This window comes from Scylla paramamosain, chromosome 11 (genome assembly GCF_035594125.1).
Source record: "Scylla paramamosain isolate STU-SP2022 chromosome 11, ASM3559412v1, whole genome shotgun sequence".
In the NCBI taxonomy this organism is placed as follows: Eukaryota; Metazoa; Arthropoda; class Malacostraca; order Decapoda; family Portunidae; genus Scylla; species Scylla paramamosain.
In genome coordinates this window covers 3802501-3827500 of record NC_087161.1, presented here as the reverse complement: position 1 = coordinate 3827500, position 25000 = coordinate 3802501, and the positions used below count along the sequence as shown (strand labels likewise).

At 41.0% G+C, this 25000-nt stretch overlaps 1 long non-coding RNA gene across 1 annotated transcript in view; it reads right to left on the bottom strand.

Annotated features, from left to right (window-relative positions):
- Positions 1 to 25000, bottom strand: part of LOC135104652 (uncharacterized) — a 38038-nt gene that overhangs the window by 11687 nt on the left and 1351 nt on the right. Inside the window, exon 2 of the long non-coding RNA XR_010270472.1 lies at positions 1180 to 1298. This is a non-coding gene — a long non-coding RNA (uncharacterized LOC135104652). The remainder of the gene's footprint in view (positions 1 to 1179; positions 1299 to 25000) is intronic.

Genomic DNA, 25000 nt, shown 5'->3' with positions numbered 1-25000 from the left:
CTCTCTCTCTCTCTCTCTCTCTCTCTCTCTCTCTCTCTCTCTCTCTCTCTCTCTCTCTCTCTCTCACCTCTTCCTTTGATGTTCGCCACCTCCAACCCTTGGCCTCACCTGCCTAAACATCAAGGTGAGAGGCGAGTGAGAGGCGAGAGAGCGCCCTGATCTTTACCCCCCCTCTCACCCCCAACCTCTCCCAGTGCTTATCCTTACCCTCTCCCAAGTCCTCTATACTTCCCTGCTCTCCCACACCCTCACCTTTACCTCCCCCCTCTCACCCCAGCCTCTCCCAGTGCATATCCCTACCTTTCTCCCAGCCTCTCCTAAGATTTCTACGTTTCTCCTCTCTCAGCACTTATTCTCCCTCTTCCTTCCTCCCTAGCCTCTCCCATTGCATATTCTCACCCCTCTCCCAGGTTCTCTACGCCTCCTTATTCTCCCTTCCATCCCCAGCCTCTCTCAGCTTATATCCTCACTCCTCTTCTAGGCTCTATCAGGTTCTCCACGCCCCCCGCCTCTCCCTGCACTTACTCGCTCTCTCCCTCCCGTCTCGGTCTTAAGGAGGTTGAGGTGTCGACACTTGGCGCCTTCACACACACACGGGGCGCCTTCTAATGCACGTCTTAGAGGGATTACCTATCGCCACCACCATCACCACCATTACCAACAGCCATCTTCATCAAAGGCCCCACCACAAGCACCACCTAGACTATTCCAGTTAGTAACGTCACCACCACTATGTCAACAATAATTATTTACCGTAGAATCACGTGTGGGAGTTTGGTATAGGATATATGTGTGGTGTTTTGATATAGGCACATGATACGGCGGTGGAAAAGCGTATTAAACATTATATACTTAGAGAAAAATGCAAATATGAGTAATAAATATGCATAATGTCATTAACAGAAGTGCAAAACAGCAATACGTGAGTGGGTTATGATAAAGAAACATAATACGAGGCCAGAAATGCGTAAATATAAAGGTGAGGAAAATACAAAAATATACAAGCAATAAATACACATATACGAACAGCCAGATCATACAAAGCTGTCAACCACACCTGCCTCCCACACCTCCCACACCTGAACAAATCACCCAAACAATTCACATCACATGCCAAACACAACCACACCACTCCATCGTGACAATTCACTCCACACCTGCACAACACGCCTCACACACCTGCACAGCGGCCCGCGACCCAAAAACCGTCGTGTCCAGCAGGTGTGGTGTCAGGAGCGGCGACGGGGGGAGACAGGGGGGCATAAACACACCTGTCTTGCTCTCACGGTGTCTGGATTCTGGAAAATACACGGCAGGTTTGGAAATGTAATGGCACACCTGCAGCTTTCCTTGTTTAGTCGTTTAAACTTCATTATAAGACTAAGTTAAGTAGTATTGGTTTCAGAAGCCGTGTTATTTATTTATTTATTTATTTGTTTTTTTATCATTATTTTTTTAAGGGAACTCTCTAAAAACTGATGAACTGGGATTACACTTTGACGGAGCTTGTTTTGACGTAGAGTAATTTTCGTCACTTTGGTCAAGTAACAAAAGGAGATGACAGAGGTACTTTTTTGTTTTTCTTTTTACTCCCTTGCAAATTAATGTGCGTAAGACTTCTTTTTTTCTTTTCATTCTTAATTTGTAATACGGGTTTCATTAAAGCTACTCTGATCTTTCTTCTTTTCATCTATATTTTTTTTCCCCGAAGTTTATTCACTTTTCTCAATCTGTCTTTTCCAATGGTAATTTTTTTTTATCTATTTTTTTAAAGCTAATAAGGGCACTGGTCAAGGGCAACAAAGCTTATATAAACATGGCAGTCCCCCCAAAAAAAAAGACCCAAAAGGACCAAGCAAAAATAGTTAAGTGCCTCGTTACATTCCTCATGAGAGAAATCAAGTCATAGGAAGGAGGAAATACAGAAGCAGGCAGGGAGTTGCAGGGTTTACCAGTGAAGGGGATGAAGGTTTGTGAATATTGGTTTACTCTTGCATTACTCTACCTCCTCACCACTCAATCCCCTCTCCCTCTCCCTCGCTCTCGCTCTCTCTCTCTCTCTCATACAGTCCCAGCACCTGTTCAGTCAAACCATTCTTTTTTTCGCCCACACTGACACTCGTCACTCTCTCCTCCACACACACACTGCTCCTCCCTGCTCTTAATGCGTCCGTACTACTTAATTCCACACTTCAGCATAATAATTAGTCGAAATTCCATGACGGGAGAGAAAATACAAGATAAAAAGTGAGCAGACAGAGGGTGATTTACTGCGTGACGAGACTTTCATTACAACAAACAAAGCTTTGATGACAGCACATAAATTCTTGAAGCAGATTCTTTGATAGTGAAACACGCGCACCGCACAAACACGTAGTAATCAGTGGGTCGGGGTGAAGGGACGTGCTGGTGCAGGTAAATACAGCAGGACGCAATACTTTCATCCCTCAACCAAATATGTGAACTGTGGAGAAAATGTTTTGTTATGGCCACACCAGCAATACGTGATGAAACATGTTGCCGGGAATATTTTGTTGGAAGTCAGTCTGTTTCCATCATTATTAGTCTACTGATTATTATTTTAGTATTTCGTGCATTGTTAATTGTTTTAAAAGTTAATTCAGGGCTTATACAGAGAAAAAATAGTTACTTCAAAGTCTATAAAAAGAGAATCATGAATAAGCATGAATAAATAAATAAATTATATATATATATATATATATATATATATATATATATATATATATATATATATATATATATATATATATATATATATATATATATATATATATATATATATATATATATATATATATATATATATATAGCAAGCTCAACACTGATTAAAATATAAATAAAGTTTCTCGGTACTTACCATGAATAACTATGAATAACAAATATAATTTTTGTTTGCACGATCGTCAAATGCAACAGAAAATTCGATAAATGCTTACCAACAATGAAATTTACATAGAGAGATAGAGACATGAGCCATTTGAATATTACAGTGCAGTCCAAGCCACGGTCGGCATTCGGACAAATATTTGCCTCCCTCTCCGCAAACCTGTCTTTTCATCAGGATTTTTAAATATTCAGAATTGCGGCGCGATGTAGTGGTGTCACCCACTACCGCGGTGTCACCCAGCACCGTAACTTATGAGTGAACCATTCGTTTATACAAGGAAGATACGTGAGATTTAGACAGCGATGTAAAAAAAAAAAAAATGCTTTGCATATTTATTTAGTTTATTGACAAAGCCATTAAAACAATGCTGAGTGCATGTAACATATTAACAACGATTGTCCGCAGTTTTGTGTGTCACACATCCCTTACCTGTCAACATTTAAATTTACACTATTATCAAAGAAATTGTTAAAAAATAAATAAATAAGTAACCTGTCCCAAAAAACTATCATTTCAAATATTAATAAAAAAAAAACATCCACTTATTAATTCCTAAAAATTACCAACTAAAACACAAAACATTATGATACACTAATAGTATTACCTATAAATTATCAAAATGCAGACCTTTACATACGCAAAGCCGTAGCACGATGCAATGGGGCGCCTGTGTTCCACAACCCACGAAAGTGTGTGCCATGCGATACTTAGATGAAGTTAAAAAGGTTTCTTAATTCTCTGCATCATGAAAAGTCCCAAATATTTGTCCGGATGGCCTCGACTGTATTGTAATATTCAAATGACTTCCATCTGTGTCTATGGAAATTTCATTGTTGGTAAATATATAAAGAATCTCCCATTGCTTTTGACTGTTGTGCTGCCCAAACAACTAGGAACACGTATGGTATTAAATAGAGCATCAGTATATGAAGTGAAGCCGAACAAGCAATAACACATCTGATGACAGTATCGATATAGAGTGAAACGAAGCAATAAGTAAGCCATGTGATGATAAAGAATACTGGTGCAAATAGTGAAAACCAAATCATCACTAACCCATGTGATAAAGAGAGTAGCAGTGTAGATGGTGAAACCCAACAATCACTGACACATCTCATAATAAAAGACTGACAGTGTAGAAAGTGAAATCCAACAAATAGTGACACACAGACTATTGCTTTAGGGGGATCATTTATTATTTTTTTTTTCTTCCATCCCTTTCACTGGTATGGTCGTCTTTTGCTAGCATTCCTAGCAGTATAAAAAATGTAGTTTGCATGGACAGATAGAGTAAAGAAGAGAATAAAAGACCAATCTCATATCGTCTAAACTACAAAACCAATTAACGTGTTTTAGTACGAAAAATAAGTGCCTGGGGACTTGCAGGGGATTACGGGTAAAGAATGTGTAGAGGTGAAAGGGTTAAATGGGCCTTTTCTTTTTCTAGTAAACCTTATATATATATATATATATATATATATATATATATATATATATATATATATATATATATATATATATATATATATATATATATATATATATATATATATATATATATATTCTCCCTTGGCCAGTGTCCGTCACAAAAAAAAAAAAAATACAAAAAAAAAAAAAATACTGAAAGGGAGCAATCAGTAAGACATCTAACGAAAAAGTCCAGGTGTAGATAACAACACCGAGCAGGGCACCCAGCCAGGCATCACCTCGGCGGCGCAGTGTCATCCCCCTCCCCTGGCCTGGTCATCGCATATGGAACTAAGTATGCAGCAACCAGAGCGATCTCTTATTTTATTTATTAATTTCTTTATTTTCTAATGTACGAGGGGCACTGGCCAAGGGTAACAAGGATAGAAAGAAATGTCCCACTGATTATAACACACTCTGTGCCACCAATTCATCAAGAAAACGCCTGACAACTAAGGACTATTCCCTGACTCTGTACACTAAATACCTCGTGTATGTTGTACTTACATGTATATAAACTACAAAATTAGACTGAACGACGTTTTCGCAACTCTTCCTTATACAATCTTTTAGTGGGCGACAATTATGCGGACTATTTATTTTTTTCATACAATTCCTGTAGATTTTGACTTACCACTCTCTTATGTAAATAAAATAACAAATAAATAAACGAAAAGAGATGAAATGAAATAAAATAAAATATAACAGAGGTAATAAAAAATGTTCACTTTTTTCCGAGGATCAAATTTTCTCTCGCGCTTTCTTTAATCTTTTTTTCGTGACTCTCTCTCTCTCTCTCTCTCTCTCTCTCTCTCAGCAATAAGAGCCCACTACCTGCAAGCAAATGATATAAAATAAAAATTAACAACCTAAAAGACAATTACGGAAATGGTCAGGAATGTAAAAAGTCGCGCCAATAATTACGCAATAAGTGAACACAATAAATATCAAGTAAAAGAGAAAAAAAAAGATAATTAAATACTTATGAAACGACAGTTACTTACCAACGTTGCATCTTTTCTCATTATGATCGAGAAAAAAAGGAATTAATCAAAATGTACAAAAGTTATACAAGGAACAAGAAATAAAGTGATAATACAAACACGTCACTTTTCTTTATCTACCTGCGTCCTTATCCAACTGCATTTGTCTGTGCTAGTTAAGTTAGACTGCCAGCATTGTTGTGGCCACCTGTGCTGGGACTAACCTCCACGGGTGCATTGTTGCGGTGGCCAACAAGACGGAGCTGTGTGTGTGTGTGTGTGTGTGTGTGTGTGTGTGTGTGTGTGTGTGTGTGTGGGGATGGGTGCGTGCGTGTGGGTGCGTGCGTGCGTGCGTGTGGGTGCATGTGGGTGGGTGTGTGCGTGTGGGTGGGTGCGTGCGCGTGGGTACGTGCGTGTTTGTCCGTGTGGATGGGTGTGTGCGTGTGGATGGGTGGGTGGGTGGATGGATGGATGGATGGATGGATGGATGGATGGGAGGGTGGGTGGATGCGTGCGTGCGTGAACGCTTAATTTGAGTCCCAAGGAGTCACGCTGGAGCACAGTGAGTGTCGTCATCCTGAATGTGGTTCAGTTTGATGTTGAGCAAATGTTGAGCAAGAGCAACGATTTATCAAAATGTCTGGAAACAAAATGTCTTATCACGTAAAGTGTGTGGCTCGCGCCGCCACGCTGCAGCAAGTTCCCTCACGCCTGCGGCTCAGCGTGCGGCAGCCACGCCGAGGCTGTCTGCCGTGGTGGCCCAAGAAGCGCACGGTGGCCACCCTCTGCTTCAAGGAGGCTCACTGGCAACAGGGAGCCTCTGGCGAGTACGAGCAGACCGCAGAGTGCTGTGTGAAGGACCTGGCGAGGCTGAGACGCCTGGCGGCTGATCTGCCCGTCAGTGTGAAGTACTGGACCAAGGGGCGGCCCAGCAAGGTGCTCCTGCAGGCATCGCTGGGCGCCGTGCTGGACCAGCTGGAGGGCAGCCCCGCCTCCGAGGCCTGGCTGGCATTCACTGCCACAGGCCAAGAGCAGCAGGTGTGCTGGCAGCCAGCGGAGCACCAGCACGGCGCCGACCTGCCCCTGGGACACGACGGCCTGGAGGACTTGGCCGACACTCCCCTGGAATACGACGACCTGTGGGACTTGGGCGGTGAGGAGACTCCCGTGCAGGAGGACCTGGCCCCCGAGACTCCCGCCCCCTCTGTCGCGGAGGATCGGGAATGGGTGACCTTGAACACCTGCACCGACAAGACGCTGCGGCTTCCTCGCCACACCGAGGAGGAGGCCGTGGCGAGGTGGCGAGGCCCCGGGGCGTGGACCAGCGAGGACGACCTGCTCAGTCTCCGCGCCCTGCGCATCGTGGAGGCCATCAAGCCTGTGGTGAAGAGGCCGCGGCTTCCCGAGGGTCCTCACTGGTGGGAGCAGGGCAGCGCTGGTGGTGGTGCTGCTGCTGTGACCCGCCCTGCTGAGCGGGACACGCAGCAGGACACCAGCCTGCTTCCTCCTGACTGGAGCCTGCCCTCCTTCCCAGAATGCAGTGCCGCCCTCCTCCGCCGTGGTGAGGCAGGCGCGGGGCTCCCTGAGGTGCCCCAGCCCGCCCCCCGGCGGCGTGGCGGACCAGTGAGGGGCAGCACGGGATGGCGGCGCCCCTTCCTCACAGTGGTGGCGGCCCTGGCCTACATGATCCTCGTCCCGTGGCTCGTCACCCGCGGCGACAACTTCATGGACGCCATCAGTGGACGGGTGGATGGCTGGGTGCGGATGTGGTGGAGTAGTGTGGTGGAGTGATGAGTGGATGTGGATGTGGGTGGTTTGATGGGTGAGTGGGTGGATGAACTTCGTTTTGGTGTGAGTGGATTCACGTGCTTCCTTCACGAAGCCTGTAGTCAAGACGTCTGAGTCTAGAGACATTTTGTGGATTAAATTTGAACAGTTTGGTTCGGAATGCAAGTCAACAACTGTCACTAAGAACACCAAAAGTTTCACTGAAAACTATAATTCGAATGAAAAGACACGCTTCCTTCGTGCTGCGGCTCATCATCCAAAGTTATTCTAGATATTCCAATACTACCCACAGAGTCATTCTTAAGATCAATTTTAAGTAATAAAAATCAAGCTCTGGATATTGGATAGTATAGCACATACCTCTGAATCCTTTTTAGACGAGTTTTGATTAATAGAAATAATGGCGCCCCGTAACCCAAAGAAAGGGGACGAATCACCCTGGGGGACGAATCTTCCAGGGATGAATATCAGACGGGACATTCCACCTTGAGATGACTCACTCTAGAACCCAAAACACGAGAGGCCTGAATGAATGAGGTCTTTTCACGTGATGACACTGAAACTTTACAAAAAACTTATCCATACATGTTGACAAGATGCGCCATGTATTCACCTGGCCTGAGCTACACACCTTGAAACACTTTAGACTAACTGATTGACTGGCTGGCTGAGTGACTGATTAAATGACACCGTAACAGCAGGATCATACTTACAGCCTGGATTCTACACGCTTGTCTGTTTATCCCCGGACAGCACATTAGCTCCTATTCAATATGCACCACCGCTCCGCCCTCTCTCGTCTTTCATCTTAGATTCATACGCCATAATGCTTCTTTTCCTTTGCTTTCACACCGATAAAGCTCGAAATGTAAAGTTCGTGAATGAAAAGACTAAGTAATGAATAAACTGGAAAAGTTAAAAAAAAAAAGTAAATGCTAATAAGGATTACAGGAATACGTTAAGTAGACTAGGTAATAAATAAAGTGGATTGATGTGAAAATGGTTCATCTGTATTATCCAAAAATATGTTTAGATTGTAAAAAAACGTAACGAGTAAAAATGAGACAAATTCAGTAGAGAAATAAAAATAAAGGACAACTACACACAAACAAATTATATATATATATATATATATATATATATATATATATATATATATATATATATATATATATATATATATATATATATATATATATATATATATATATATATATATATATATATATATATATATATATATATAATGAAGGAAGATGTAAATACCTACTTTAAAAAATACGAAAAAATAAAACAATCACAATAAAAATGCCAAACGCGAATAAAAACACAAATAAAAAAAAACAAATAAAACACGCATATAAGTAAATAAACAAAGAAACAAAAAAAAATGAATAGAAATGTAAATACCCGCTGCACGTGCATAAAAAAAACGTTCAGGAAATAAAAGATAAAACGGAAAACGAAATTGAAAAAAAAAAAGCGAGGCAATAGTTTAATTTGGCCTCATCTGTTCTCCTGAAGCCCATATTTCACTTCCTTTGATTCAGTTTAATTTGCACATCCACCAAAAGCACGGAACCCTTTTATTTTTAGCATCAGATTCCCGGAGCACAAGCTTTGAGAGTCACTGGGTCGGCAGTAATGGGCTGGCGGGGCTGTACTGGGGCGTGGGTGTACTGGGGCAAGGCTGTGTTACTCTAATTTGTACTGGAATAGTCTGCAGGTTAGGTTAGGTTAGGTTAAGTTAGGTCAAATTAAGTTAAAGTTAGGTTAGGGTGGTCTGTGCTGGGACTGCTCTGGTCTGTATTGATCTCTACTGGAATTGTCTGTATACGTTAGGTTAAGGTGATATGTACTGGTGGTGGTCTTTACTGGGCTGAGCTATACTGGGCTGGGCTGTGTTAGTCTGACCTGTACTGGGATAGTATGTACTAGTTTGGGTTGACCTATAAATAGTTTAGCCTGTAAGTGGTTCAGCCTGTAAGTGGTGCAGCCTTTAAATGACCTATATAGCCTGCAATGGTCTGATCTGCCACCTGTACCCAAGCTGTCCTTCCGCCAGTGTGACCAGTCTGACTTCAACACACACGTACTACTTGAGTCACAGCTTCATTGACACCAGTGAAAGGCCCAAACGGTGTTGACCACGAGAGGCAGTCAAGCCCTCTACTGCCGCTCCCCTGACACACCTGAACCCTGCACGTGCCTCACACACCTGCAATAAAGGCGTCCTAACAGGCTTGGTTAATCTCATTATGACACTTGTTCGGCATATTCTGTGATCAGTTCAATTATATTTTTCTACTTTTCTTTTTTAACTTTCTTTTTTTCTTTATGATGTACAGTAATTTTAGCTTGTCTTTCAGTGTGTGTGTGTGTGTGTGTGTGTGTGTGTGTGCGCGCGTTTTCTTTTCTTAGCATTTGACTTCAGTGACATGGAATAAAAAAAAACTTAGGATCAGATTTACAGTTACTAATCCTTTTTTTTTCAACATTTGTTTCCAGTTACATGTGATAAAAGTGTCTCGGAAACAGGCTGATTAGAGTTAATCATTCAGAATTTTCTATCTGATGTTATGTAATTAAACACGACATGGCGAACGAAAAGTATCATTTTTTTTTCTCTCTCTATTTTTTTTACACCGTTGTTCACTAGTAAATCTCACGTAATTTCCTTACACAAACATTTCAGCGTCTGACCTCAACTGCTACTGACAGGATCTACTGGAAGCTAAAACAAAGGATTTCGCATTACTGATAAGGAAAAAAAAATTTGCTTAAGAACCTGACTAATCGTCTCTATGGCCTTTGAAAACAGACATAATGAAAGCATAAAGCGTTGAAGAATACGTGTTTTTTTTCCCTCTGTGTGTGTGTGTGTGTGTGTGTGTGTGTGTGTGTGTGTGTGTGTGTGTGTGTGTGTGTGTGTGTGTGTGTGCGTGCGTGTGTCGCCAAATGTCACCACTGCAGTCAAGTCCTTCCCACTCCACACACTTAATCACAGCGCATTGCCATTACTTTTCGTATTAACCATGACCCCCCAGCTGCACCATATAACATTATAATAACTAAAATATCCCATAATAAAAACATAACACTGGACAAAACATTACTATACACGCTTTTTTCTTTCTTTTTTTATCTAATAACTTTCAATCTATTCATTTTTTTTTTCCGCGGTAACAATAATTGGCTTTCGCATTAATACTGTGTCGCTGTAAGGTTTCTGCAGAGTTGGGTTAAAAAATCGTGTATGTTTTTCTTTCTTTTCTTTTTCTTCTTCTTTAGTCAGTCTGTCTAATCGTCTGTATATTACCTTTTGTCAGATTCAGAGCGAACTATCTTATTTCTTAGTGTATCGATCTGGATGGTCGGTGGAAACAGGTAGGTGGAAACAGGTAGGTATATTTCATACGGGGACTGCCAAGTGTCGGCCTGATGGCTTCTTGTAGCTTCCCTTATTTCTTATGTTCTTATGTACTTATGATCTATCTATCTATTTATATTCTCTTTGCTAATCGCCTTTTGTATAATTCCATGCTGGCATATTTTACTAGCACTTGAGTGTATCGATCTATTCATGTATGCTCCGCCTGATTATCGTATTTCGTTAACACTTACATAATCGTAATGCATAATCGTAACAAACTAAATTACTCATCGACCCAATCATGAATACTCCGCCAATTTGCCAAATTTAGCAATAATTAGCCATAATAAATTTCACCGTTTACTTTATCCATCTATTCATCTACACTCCACCTTATTATCATCAAACTTCATAACACTTAATCGTAACAAATTTTATTACACATATCATCGATCCATCCATTTGTATTCCGCCAGTTAATCAAATTTCACAACATTTAACCCAAACAAATATTACTTTTTGTTTACCCAGTGTTAAAAAATTCAACCCTAACGTAATTTCACTCCTCAGCGGCGCCGTCCCCAGCCTTGATTAGTGACAGAGAGGCCGGGCTTTCAAACGCTGACGAACTGATCCGGAGCCAACCATGAGGGTCTCGATTAGGCGCTGGTGACCTGAAGAGATGGCAAACCTAACATTTTCTTTGGCGGCAGAATACTTGGCTCTTTCACTGCTAGATAATTTTTTTTTTCCATAATTATAAACTTTCCAAACACTTATTTTTATACCGCGATCTTTTTAGTAGCTGTGCAGATTTGAAAAAGCGTGAAAAAGCAGTTTATTCTCTTTTTTTTCTGTGGCTAACACTTTTTTCTTTTTCGTAATCACAAACGTTTCAGTTATTTTTGTATTGGAACCTCTTCAGTAATTGCGTAGTCTTGAAAAAAAATAAAAAGTAACTTATTTCCTCTTTTTCTGTGGCCAACATTTTTTTTCTTTTCTCAAATCACAAACAACTTTTTCAGACAGTTATTCCTATACTGCAATCTCTCCAGTAATCGTGTAGCTTATAAAAAGAGTAGAAAAGCAACTTATTCTCTCTTTTCTTGTGCCCAAACTAATAATATTTACAATATTCTGAATGCTGACGAAGGGCGACCAAAGCAATGAAAGGAATAAGGCTGGAGTTCATATCATAGCAGTGAGTCTACATAACCACACGTTCCGCCTCTCCCTCCACGACACTACCATTGAGTGATTTGTTGGTCAATATATGCATAGCGCCACGGCATCGGGATCATGTGACACAATGCACAGAGTGAAAAAAAAAATGAAAATGAAAATGAAAGAAAGTAAGAGTGACTGAATATATGAAAGGAATGAATGAAGGAAAGAAAGAAAAGAAAATGAAAGAATTAAAGAATGCAAGAAAGCCTGAATGAATGAATGAATGAGTGACAGAATGAATGGAAGCATAGAAAATAGACAAGAATTCTAAAGGAAGGAAAGACAGGAAGGAAAGTAAGAAACAAATAAAATAAACAAACAAGCAAACAATAAATAAATAAATAAAGTACAGACAAATAGAAATAAAGAAAAATCAAATAACTCTAAACGAACACTTTTCTGCACAGTTTGTCTCTTTACTAACCCGACAAGTAGTGATCCAGTGACACAACCAGTACTTTCAACCGTCACGCCCCACACATCTACCACCTAATCCTCGCTGTCTGTACTAACACATACAGAACCGTGTGCTCGTATTACTTCATCGGATCGCCCTATGCTCTCTCATCGCTTACAATTCCGAGGTAAAAATGTTTCCTTACTGTGGAGAGTGGGAGAGAGAGTATTACAGTGTGCTCTCAAATATTGAAAACGTATGTACTGTATGTCAATGTTGGGCAATCAGGCTTGTGTGTGTGTGTGTGTGTGTATGTGTATGTGTGTGTGTGTGTTTGGTTTTGTCAGCTTGTTCAACCATTTATTTTACTATATCTAACGTTTTGCTAGTCTCTTTCTATATCAGGGACAATCAGGTGAGTGAGTGATATCAGGCTGCTTTACTCTTTATAACTTTACTAGTCAGCCTTTTGGTAGTCTCCCTACACCGGGGACAAGTGTATATGTGTGTGTGTGTGTGTGTGTGTATAGGTAGCTTGCTCAACTATTTATATATTTTTGTAGTTAATCTTTTACAACTCTCTCTCTACAACAGGAACAATCAAGTGAGTGTGTGTGTTATCAGCTTGGTCAACTCTTCATATATTTACTAGCCAACCTCCCGCTCGTCTCTCTGCACCAGGGACGTATTTAACAACTCAAGAAAATAAGGGAAGCTGCAAGAAGCCATCAGACCTATACGTGGCACTACTTGTATGAAACTTTACTTATTTCCACTATCATCCCCATCCATAAATTTCTCTATTCTTTTATAGCTCTCCAATGACTCGGCACAACAACCTGATTACTAAGTCCATTCCATTAATCTACCACTCTATTTGAGAACCAATTTGTTTCTATTTTTTTTTAAGTGACTTTCTTCAAGCTTGAACCCAATATTTCTTGTTCTATCTTGATTACTGATCCTGAGAATTTTGCTTGTGTCACCTGTGTTGTGTCCCTTAACCACTTAAAGCGCTCTATTTTCCTTACATCGTCATTACTGTATCCTCTATAGCACTTGAAGCTCTCTATTTTCCCTTCATAATCCTCGTTGTGTCCCGTAAACCACTTGACGCCCCCTATCCCACTTTGTCGCCACGCAGGCCCGCCCCTCGCACCACCCGGGCGGAGTCAGGTGCATGAAATGGCGATGTCAGTTAGCGAAATGTGTTAGGATTAAATTCACTCACTCCAAAAGCAAGCAAGCGGTGACAGTGACAGAATACTTTCCTTAATTAATCTGCAGAGAGAGAATAAATAAAAATAGTTCCAGGAAGCGCGATTTCACATAACTCTGTACTGGGAATTTTATGGCGGAGTGGCGGCGGCGGCGGCGTCAGTTCAGTTCAGTTCACTTCAGTTCAGAGGGAAATGTTTTTTTTTTTTTTCTCCTTCTCTCTTCCCCCCTCAACTATAATGCCATTTTTTTTTGGGGTGGGTGGGAGAGGGGGGAAAGGAAACAGTAGTTACACATTTATTCTGTGGCGTGACAAGCTCTATAAATATTTCACTCACTGGTATGCTATTCTGCCCGGCCCGTGTTTTGGCGCGCTTTGCTCCCCCTCACAAGGAGACTATTCAAGGTGCACAGAGATGATTAGTTGGGTTCTCACGGCTGCTTGTCCCACTCACAGTCCAAATCCCTCGCTAAACTATCGCCACATTCATGAAAACACCCTTGAAAACCACAGTAACTTCCACTACAGCTTGATAACCCTTTAACTGCACCAGCCTCTTCTCAGCTTAGTATCATAGTCTTGTGTAAGCTTTGAAGAGGATTATCAAAGTCGCTCTCACAGCTAAAGGTGGCATCGAATATTTAATGAAGCTTTTTTAAAACTTGTAGCTTAATTTTTGACGAGTACAAATGCCTGGGGCTGTTAAATATATAATTAACAGTCAAAGGTTTAAAAGTATTCGAGACAAGACGCTGGAATGATTGAACGAAAGTAGCAGCCTCTTCACCTTGACCGACCATCGCTGCCTTCCAATACCAGAGCGCTAGATAACCTCGGCTGTCAACTCCTGTGAATAATAAAAAAAAAAAAAGTAAATGAATAAATAAAGACTGCAGTCCCGGAAGAAGTAAAGGATCTCGTGGCCTCCTAAGTGAGTCCCAAATACTAACGGATTCCCCAGCTGTTGGCCTTTTGAAGTGCACTGATACACACGAACTATACGTAAAGAGGGGGAAAAAAAATAGCTTGTAGTATACGTAGAGGGACAGAAAGGTGATGTCTACAGGTACTATCGTTTGGTGGAGGTACCTTATGTAAGTACCGGTGAAATATTAAGTAAATAAACAAGAGAAAGGAAATCAATCTATACAAGTGATCTAGAAAAATGATAACATGGGTGACTTTTTTTTTTTCATCTTAATTTTCTTACTTTTCATCCCTCCATTTTGCCTTTCAAAGCCTCCATTTTCTTGTTCGTCACTTATCGCTTTCTCCGCCCTACACACACACACACACACACTCACACACAAGTAACGCTGTCTGAAACTACTTGCAATTCACTGATTCGATAACTGTCTGCAAAATACTGCCCTCGGTATTTCAAGAACGATTATTTGAATATTAAAGAACACATGAAAAAAAAGTTGATTCTTTATTCCTGCTTATGTATTTATCTATATTTATATTGTATTGAATCGTACGTCAGACTGCGGTGCACCTGTGAGATCCCAATACTCTTTTTTTTTTCAATATATTTCAACTCCACTACATATCACGACAATCCATTATATACAAAACTACATCATATATATATAAAAATTGTTGTACATTCAGTCACGTGCTGGTAAGTAACTTTATTTACGATCTAATGACGATTGCTTTGAAGAATGACTACCCCCTCAAAAAAGAAAACGTATAGAAGAACAACCCACCCAGTGAGAGAAAACGAGATTAATCAGCTGACTATTGAAGGGGAGCCTGCAGCAGAAATACCATCACTCATTACTTGTACTGTTCACTCATTATTTTCACTGCCCGCCGCAACCTTTCACATCACATAGCTGTCACAGGTTAAAACAATGACACACGAAGGTTGACACTGATGAGAGGTATTCTGTGATACTTTGAACACTCTAAATATGACGCAACACTCACATCGCACTCTTAATACGTGACACATGAGTAATCGGAAAGGTGATTGATTACTTGTTGATTACTTGTCGAATTACATAATCAGTAATCGTAATGAATTGATATGAAGTTGAATCCAATCCCGTCCAGATTTTTATTGCGTAGAGTTTGATGTAAAGTGACAATATTTTGGAAGTGTGTGTGTGTGTGTGTGTGTGTGTGTGTGTGTGTGTGTGTGTGTGTGTGTGTGTGTGCTTTCTCCATCTAACTCTTTCTCTTATTCTCTTAATGTTTAGTTCACGTTCGTTCGTTATCTCGAATTAAGTTTATAATTAATGTGCTTTATTCATTTATTTTTTTTCTCCCTCCTTCCCACAGTGAGAAACAATAACGTGTGTGTGTGTGTGTGTGTTAAACCTACATTATACAGTACTACGCAAAAAGGTCATGTTCTCCTGCCAGCATAATGTGTAATATCTTTTCGTTCGCCTTATAAACCTGTCTGTCTGTCTGTCTGTCTGTTACACCTTTGGAACTTTGTAAACAGACAGGCTCTTACTGACTTCACTTTTCTGGGAGTGACAAGTTAAGAGGGGCTTTTTTTTCCCCGTACTTTTTTTTCTTTTCCCCTTGGCCAGTCATCTCACTTCAAAATGAACAGATAAAATAAATAGGTAAATAAATAAGTAAATAAGTAGGTAAATATATTAATAAAAATGAATAAATAAATAAAGAACACAAATAGAATAAAAAGAAAAAATAAATAAATAAACATTATTTCATCACATTCACAGCAACGGTTAATTTCTCAGCGGAAGAGGAAGCGCAACTTTCTTCTCTATCACCATCCTAAGCCTGTTCCATAATATAATGTTGCCACGGCTCCGTAACTCAATCTTTCCCCTCTCCTCTTCAACCACCACCTCTGCCTGGCTAACCTGACCGAAGCCTCAGTGTCTCAGCCTGTGAAGTTAAATTTCCTCATAATAAACACGAGAATCTTGCTTGTTTTATATTCATGTCCTTGCTTGTCTTCCGACCGCTTTACGTCAACACGATCGACGTCAACGAGAGAGAGAGAGAGAGAGAGAGAGAGAGAGAGATTCGCTACCTTATATCTTCCTCCTATTCACTAAAACCTTTCAAAATACCGATACATCATACTACACAAAGCATCTCCTCAAAACACAAATCATAGAACGTAACACTTCGGAGACATGAAAAAGAAAAAAAAAGAAAATAAATAAAATACACAACAGCTTACGGAAAGACTCGAATGTTTCAGAAAGTTTTGAAGACTCAGAATTGAATGGTTCGATCATGTGTTCTTTCGTTTACCCCTTCAGTGTGAGCGAAGATTCGAGCGCTTCACGAGATTCGACTGCTTCACGTAACAGGCTCGAGCGGCCGTTGACTTGTTACTCCTCCAGTGTTACCTAAGACGAGTGCTTCAGGAGGTTTGAGGCCTCATAACTGTTTTGCCTCGAGACGCTGTGCTGTGAGGGTCCTTATATAAAATTGAATTGCTACCTGGATTTCACCTTGAAAATAAACATAAACAGATCAACAGGTTTCAAGACACTTATCCTTCAGGTTTTGGTGATCGTCTTTGACCTCTTTTTGGGGACTGGCGCCTCAGTGGGCCTTTTTTTTTTTTTTTTTTTTTTTTTTTTGCCCTTGGCCAGTACCGCCTTACATAAATTGATAGAAGCAAGTGTTATCCTTTAGCGTCTTGTTGGTTGGCTGGTTGACTGACTGAATTTCTTGCTAAAAGGTAACACAATTTCAAAAACACACGTATAACAAGTTTGCGGTATTAGTCCGCTTAGTGTGCGTTCCCTGTCACACAGAATACATCGCATACAGATAACAGTATAGCGACAGTAGCAAAGTATCTATAATCGTATCCTAACTATTCCTTATCAATTATACACACACATGCATATACAAATAGGCATACACACATACATATATACACATTCAGTAATCTCCTCTTCTGTCCCTCAGCTCGCGACAGCATATAACCTTCTATTACTGGTACTCTATGTTGAACTACAGTTACTACATCTGCAGGAATAAGGACAATTTCTAAAACCATTGTAGTGAGGGCGTCGTAACTTTAGGAACACCAAGAGGGATGAAACAAGGAGGAATATGCGATAAGAATAACGGTTAAAAGAAGAAGTGAAGGAGGGAGAAAGACATAAAAGTGATAGAATATAAACCGGAAAGCAATTAGCCAAGATTACAATGTACACAAGACAGGACTTTCTCTTCCTTTGTTTCTCCCTCGCACTCTATCAATAGTTAAGCTTATCTACTTCCACGATGCGCTTCTAGCAAATGCATCGCCCACACAACTCAACGTCACTTGTACAGTTTGCAACGGTGCACCAATAATATTTTGATGCTTTTTTTTTTCAAATTAATAAACTTCATGACGTCCTCTTTTTTTTTTTTTTTTTTTGTAACACTGAAAGTCTCCTCGATGCGCAAAAAAGATAGCGAACAATAAAGAAATAGTGGTAAGGATAATTCGCTTTTTACGTTCTGTAGGTTTTAATGTCTTGAGGACCGGTTACGTGAAGCTTCGGTCCATATTCTTAAACGATTTTGTCCTTCATAAGGGAAAATTTACTTGTCTCGAAGAACGGGAAATTTAAGTTAGCTTGTGTTTGACGAGGGAAAAATTTGAATGATTTCGCCTCAGAAGGGCAAATCTAAACTCTTTGTCTTTCATAAGGCCAAATTAAACATTACTGTCTTTCATAAAGCCAAACTAAACTTTATTGTCTTTCATAACGCCAAATTTGAATAATTTTGTCGTTCATAAGAGCAACACTTGTCCATCATAAGTGTGAAGTTCAATTATCTCCTCTCAACGACAAATCTAAACTCTTGTCTTTCATAAGGGCAAATCTAAACACTATAGTCTTTCATAAGGACAAATTGAAACTCCTGTCTTTCATAAGGGTAAATCTGAATCATCTTGTCTTTCATAGGGACAAATTGAAACTCCTATCTTTTATCAGGGAAAATTTCAAACACCAGACATTAATCACATTATCAAGCGGTTTTTTTTTTTTTTTTTTCTACTGACGCTGCAGATTCCTTGTTCAACTATCACTAGAATCACGCAAACAGAGAGAGAGAGAGAGAGAGAGAGAGAGAGAGAGAGAGAGAGAGAGAGAGAGAGAGAGAGAGAGAGAGAGAGAGAGAGAGAGAGAGAGAGAGAGAGAGAGAGAGACAAAAATATAGACAGACAGACACACACACAGACAGACACACACACAGATACACAGACAGACACACACACACAAAGAGAGTACACACGCGTAACTATGAGTAAAAAATAATAACAATAAATCACAGAAAATAAACAAACAGTAGTGAGAAGAATGACAGTAAACAATATATACGAGTATATACCAGAGAAGCGCGCGCGGCAGGTGTGCTGAGCGTGGTGCAGGTATGATGTCCTCACCTGGTGTCATTTATCCTCCATTACGGACATGTGTCGGGATTAATGTGTGTTTTAATGGCTCTATGGCTCTAATGTGAGGCTGTATTTATGCTCAAATAAGGTACTTAACATACATAATCATGGCCGTGTTTTATTTTAATCCTCATAATGGACAGTGTTGCAACGAGTGACTGACGGACGGACGGACGGACGGGAGCGCTCTGTCTGTCTGTTTCTTCTGTCTGCCTAGCGTGAAAAGCAGACACTCGTACACTCATACACTCATACACTCCGTCATACACTTCCATGTCGGTCGTGAGTCTCGTGGTGGTGCTGAGCGAGTCACGGCCATCAGGAGTCAAGGGTCACTATTTAAAGATGACGCACCTAATTTAGCAGGCTTCCTAAATCCTGACGCCCATTTTAAAACACTTGGTCGGCCTCATCCTCGCATAAAAGTGAGTAAATATTACGACCAAATATGGATCCTATTATCGACTTATCGTTGAAATAAACAAGTCAAAATCTTCATATCTATTTTTTTTTTCTGTCGTATTGAACTCACAAGTCAGACACACCGACCGACAGACAGACACAGACAGACACAGACAGACAGGAAAGGGAGGCCAGTCAACACTACGTGCCGAGGTATTAATGTTATTATTTTTATTATTATTATTATTGTTATTACTGTTATTATCATTATTATGACCGAAACATTACTGATTATAATTCGAGTGAAACATTAATCAGATAATTTCTTTTCACTTTTAAACATTATTAAATCATCAATTTTTTAGCTTTCCCTCCAAGTCATTACTACTACTACTACTACTACTACTATTACTACTACTACTACTACTACTACTACTACTTTCACCTCGTCTCACTTCATCTGTCCCTCTTTCCTGCGACACTTAAACGGGTTTCTATATTTTCACTTTCCTTCTCTCCCTCCCTCCCACCCTCCCTCTCCCTCTCTCCCTTTGTATGAAGACACACCAGGAATCACGCCTTCACGCTGCGGACGATTGCCACCCATTCACAACCATCACCGCCCCTTCCTTCCTATACACTAGCCGGACACACACACACACACACACACACACACACACACACACACACAGTCATCACACAAAACGGTTACATTTCCTCTCATCCTCTCAGTTTTTAGCGCTTTGTCACTTGTACGGGGTTGTTGTTGTTGTTGTTGTTGTTGTTGTTGTTGTTGTTGTAGAGATGGTGGTGGTAGGAAGAGTAGTAGTGATGTTAGTAGCAGTAGTAGTAGTAGTAGTAGTAGTAGTAGTAGTAGTAGTAGTAGTAGTAGTTGTTGTTGTACCATATGTAGACAGGCAGACAGACAGACACATAGGTTAATAGATACAGATAGACAGAAAGAGACAGACATGATAGATATAGATTAATTATGAATTCATTTTTCTATAAACAGGCAGCTGATCACGAAATGCGAATGTTTCTGAACGATTCTCAAAACAACGAACGTATTTTTTCTCCAGTCTAGTGTAGGACGGGAGATCATCACTGTCTGAGCCTCCCATTTCTAAACATTCCAGCAACTTTCCAACTTTTAACAATGCAGTGGTAGTTAGCAGAGATTCCCTAGAGGTCTTTTCTTAATTCCTGCGATAGTTTAACAAGGATTCTGCATCATTAACAGAAAAAAAACAAAAAAAACTAACCAGATCCCAACTCATCATTTACGTAACCTTTAAAACATTCCTAACGAGCGAACACAGTGTTAAAACATACACACTTCAATCTCGGGGAATTAGCAACACTTCGGGCAGCCCCAGTATTTCTGTGTATATCTACGCCATTACTGTCACATTAAATTAGCTCAATATAATGAAAAACCAAAACCACCTCTCTCTTTTTTGCCATATAGTCATTATCATCACCTGTCACTAAAGGGGAGGAAGGGGGAAAGAGGCAAGAGAGGGTGGAGAAAGGGAGGAGGGGGAAGAAGGACTGGGGAGGAGAGATGGGTGAGGAAGATAAGTTAGCTGTGAGGGAGAGGAGGCAAGGGAAGGGGGAAGGGTGAGGGAGGGAGGGTAGAGGGAAGGGAGTAGGGGAGATGGAAAGGGAGAAAAAGGAAGGTGATGGGGGAAAGGTAAGTTTGCAGAAGTGAAGAGGGAAGAGGAAGGGGGTCATGGAAAGATGAGGAAAGGGGGAGAAGGGAGAGGAGAGAGAGGAAAGGGAGGGGAGGAAAGAGATATAGTTTAAAATGGGAAGTGGATGAGAGAGAGAGAGAGAGAGAGAGAGAGAGAGAGAGAGAGAGAGAGAGAGAGAGAGAGAGAGAGAGAGAGAGAGAGAGAGAGAGAGAGAGAGAGAGAGACTTGACTCATAACACAATCTGGCGAATTTTATTACTAACATGATGAATTACTTGAATTAACGACCTGATCCATTACACTCGTGCCGCCATCAGGTGTGCAAAAATGACACAAGCTACAGGAAAGATAGTGGAGAGAGAGAGAGAGAGAGAGAGAGAGAGAGAGAGAGAGAGAGAGAGAGAGAGAGAGAGAGAGATCTAGTAAGTTGAAAGCTGCTGCCCTGTTTTTAATTGAATGAAAGCTGAAGTATAAATCAGCCCCCTCCCTCCCCCCAACACACACACACACACACACACACACACACACACACACTTATGTCCATCGTATTTCAAGCACTGGATTATAGAAAAGCATATCAAGTAGCATTTTCTTGTTTTATTTTCAATGTCATAGCTAGACAAGTGTTGAAGTGTGTAACTGTTAATGTCCTCTCTCTCTCTCTCTCTCTCTCTCTCTCTCTCTCTCTCTCTCTCTCTCTAGCTAACGTCACAACAAGCACAAGCAGCCACCACCACCACCACCACCAGAACACCAATGCCGGCCACAAAACAATGGAAAAAGGTGCAGCGCAGTGTGCAGTGAACGGAACACCTGCCACCGCGCCATCACTGTCAAAATACCTACGATGAATAGTAATGAGAGAAACGCCCAGGTGCTCCCAACACCCAGCGGCCGAGGACAGGTGGGAGGTGGGGGAGAGTGGGAGAGAGAGAGGCTGGAGAGGGGTCAAGAGGGGCTGGGGAGAGGGGGTGAGAGGAATGCACGTAAGGGAGAGGGTGGGGGGGGCAGGAATAGGGAAGTGAGCAGGACGAGAGAGGCTTATCCACATTCAAACAGTCAATTTTTTAGGAGACGCAGACAGCAGCCGCGCCCCGGGGATGCAACACGCCCCAGAGACCCCAGGCCTAACCCCGCTGCCTTCGAGGGACCCCTGCAGCGCCCCTGCTCAGCGCCGCGCTCCTCCCCCAGCCTGGAACAAAGCACTGAGGCAGCCACATCCCCCCACCCGCCCCCCTCCTTAGCATCCCACAACAGTTTCAACAGTTAAATAGTCATTCTGAGCATCTTTATGGTATCAGTGATCTATCTACGTATCTATCTATGTACCAGGCCAACTATCTCACACGGGACGGGGAGGACAAAGCACCAAACAGTTACATCTAAGAGGAGACTAATAGGGAGTGGGCGAGCGGCTAGGAACTTTGTTTTTTGTAAGGTGTTTTACGAATAAATAGAAGAAAAAAAAAGTACATTTTAGCGATAGTTCATCAATTATCCTCCACCGTCACTGGCAATAAACGTCCTTGACAATCTGACCAATCATCTCCGTGGCCTCCAAAAAAGATCTTACAAGGTTCAGGTTGTCAAAGTTTTTGCTATCTTATCTCGAAAACATTAAAGAGGCGATCGTATAGTTAACTCATTCGTTGTTATTTTGTACATTTTCCCCTAATCACTAACCTTTCTGGGACATTTCTACTTGTTCTTCAGCCACCTCCAATCATTATACTCGCTAAAAATCTCCAAAATCTATTCTTTTCAACAGTTTCTTTCTTCTGGGTGCTTATAAAGATTTGATACATTGCTCTTAGTGCTGTGAACTGTGGTATATCGCAGCGAAGGGGTTAAGCAATTATACTCCACCTTCAGGACCAACAAACACCCGTGATAACCCGCCTCCTCATCATCATCGTCTCTGAAAAGTCACCAGGGACAAAAGTGTACAAGATTCCTGTTCTCAAGAGTTTGACTGTCTTACTGAATTTAAGTCTTCAGTGTAATTTATGGATATTTGAGTGTCTTCTTCATTCCGGAGATAGTTTGACAAGTGTTTTCTCTATGTACTGTATTAATGGAAAACAAAATCACAAGAACACGAGTAATCATATCTGCAGAGTTTTGGAAATAGTTTAGTGGAAGTTCCAGAGCGTTTAGTAATACGAGCTGAATAATATGTGGGTGTATTTACTTGTTTATTGTGTTTCTCGTTTTTTTTGTTTTGTTTTGTTTTCTGGAGGTTGTGGAAAGTTAAAGTCACGTAGGTTGTGGAAGAGTTACGAAGGTTGTGAAAGAGTTAGGTAGGTTGTGAAAAGTTACGTAGGTTGTGAAGTTATTTGGGTTATGAATAATTACTTTGGTTGTAAAAAAAATATACTTAGGTTGTGAACAATTACTTAGGTTGTAAAGAGTTACGTAGGTAGATTGTGAAAAGTTACTGTGTTGTGAAGATTTACTTAGATTTCTTATGCATTTTTTTTTTCTATTTCTTATGTAGGAAGGGCACGGGCCAAGGGCAACAAACTTAGAAGAAATAAATAAATAAATAAAAAAAGGCCACTGAGGTACCAATCCCCACACAGAATCCGAAGCTACTGCAAAAACTACAGCAAAAAAAAAAAAAAAAAAAAAATTACTATAATCTGGTATGGCAATTTCACTAACACATGTACGTAACCAATGAATGTAACCAATCACAAACCTCCCATCTCACTATTTGATGCATTTTTTTTTACCTCGATCTATGTCAACTACAAGATAAATAAACTCACTTGACTGCACCTCCTCACGCCCTCGCCTTTCCCTCCCCACCACCGCCCTCACGCAGCCACGCACACCGGACACTGTAAATCCAACCAAACCTACCACACACCGCCGTCCCTCACACCTAACTATCTATCAACAGCCTGGTTCGATCGTTACTGAGTGCGCGAGTGTTTTTTTCTTCTTCTTCCTCGTGTGTGAGTGTGTGTGCGTGTGTGGGTGGGTGGGGTAGGGGGGGGCCGGTGTTATGTTATTCCAGCAAACAGCAATACCGAAATATTTTAACAACACCTAATTGACTTTCACTACGTATGTATATATTCTTTCTAGTTTCCAATATTACACCACGATATATAATTATGTAAGCATGTAATGTAAATAATCACGTAACTAACTATTACTCAAACCACCAGTACTCACATCACAAGCTTAACCACCACCACCACTATACATTTGAAAGATCGTTACCTATACTTGCAGAGATCGTTCGCTCGTTACCTCGTTCACCCACCTGTTTGCCTCACCTGGCTTGATATGTGCGTACCTAAACCATCCGCAATCCACACACACACACACACACACACACAGACTGACTTAGCGTGTCGTACCTTCATTTCATTTGTGCTTGATTTACTTTGGGTAGGTAAGGATGGGGAGGTAAGCATAGGTACTTAGAATGCCTTCCTAACTACCTCTATCCTTCCCTTCCTAACTCCCCATTCCTCTCTTCCTCACCGAGTCTATTTTTATTCTCCTTTCTGCCTTTCCTAACTCCTTATCTCTCCTTTCCTCATCGATTTTTTTTTTCTTACTCGCCTTTCTCACTTATTCAACTTTTTCTTTCCCTTCCTCACCTTTCCTTTCATATCTTCCCATTCCTTCCTTCCTAACTATATTTATTGTTCTTGTTTCCCCTTCTCTCTTATTCTATCTTCCCATCTTTCCCCTTCCTCTTCTTCTTTCTTATTCTTAATCCCCTTCTTCCACTTCCCATCTTTCCCCTTCCTCTTCTTCTTTCTTATTCTTAATCCCCTTCTTCCACTTCCTAACTCCTCATCCCTCCCTCATCTCTCCCATTCATCCCGTACCTTGCCTGTTCACCGTTCCTTCCCTACTCTCTCTCTCTCTCTCTCTCTCTCTCTCTCCGCCACAAACTCTCGTGCTTAAAACTGCTTATGCTCCCACACATATTTGAATAAAGAGACAAACTTGCTCAGAAATGTGTTTTTTTTTTTAAGTCTCTGGGAAAACACGTGATCATGAATGTTATTTTTTTTTCTGAAACTGTGGAGGAAGAGAGATTTTTAAAGGTAGGGAGTAGGTGGGGGAGTGAGTGGGCGTACTTCCCCGATTCGCCCCTCCCCTCCCC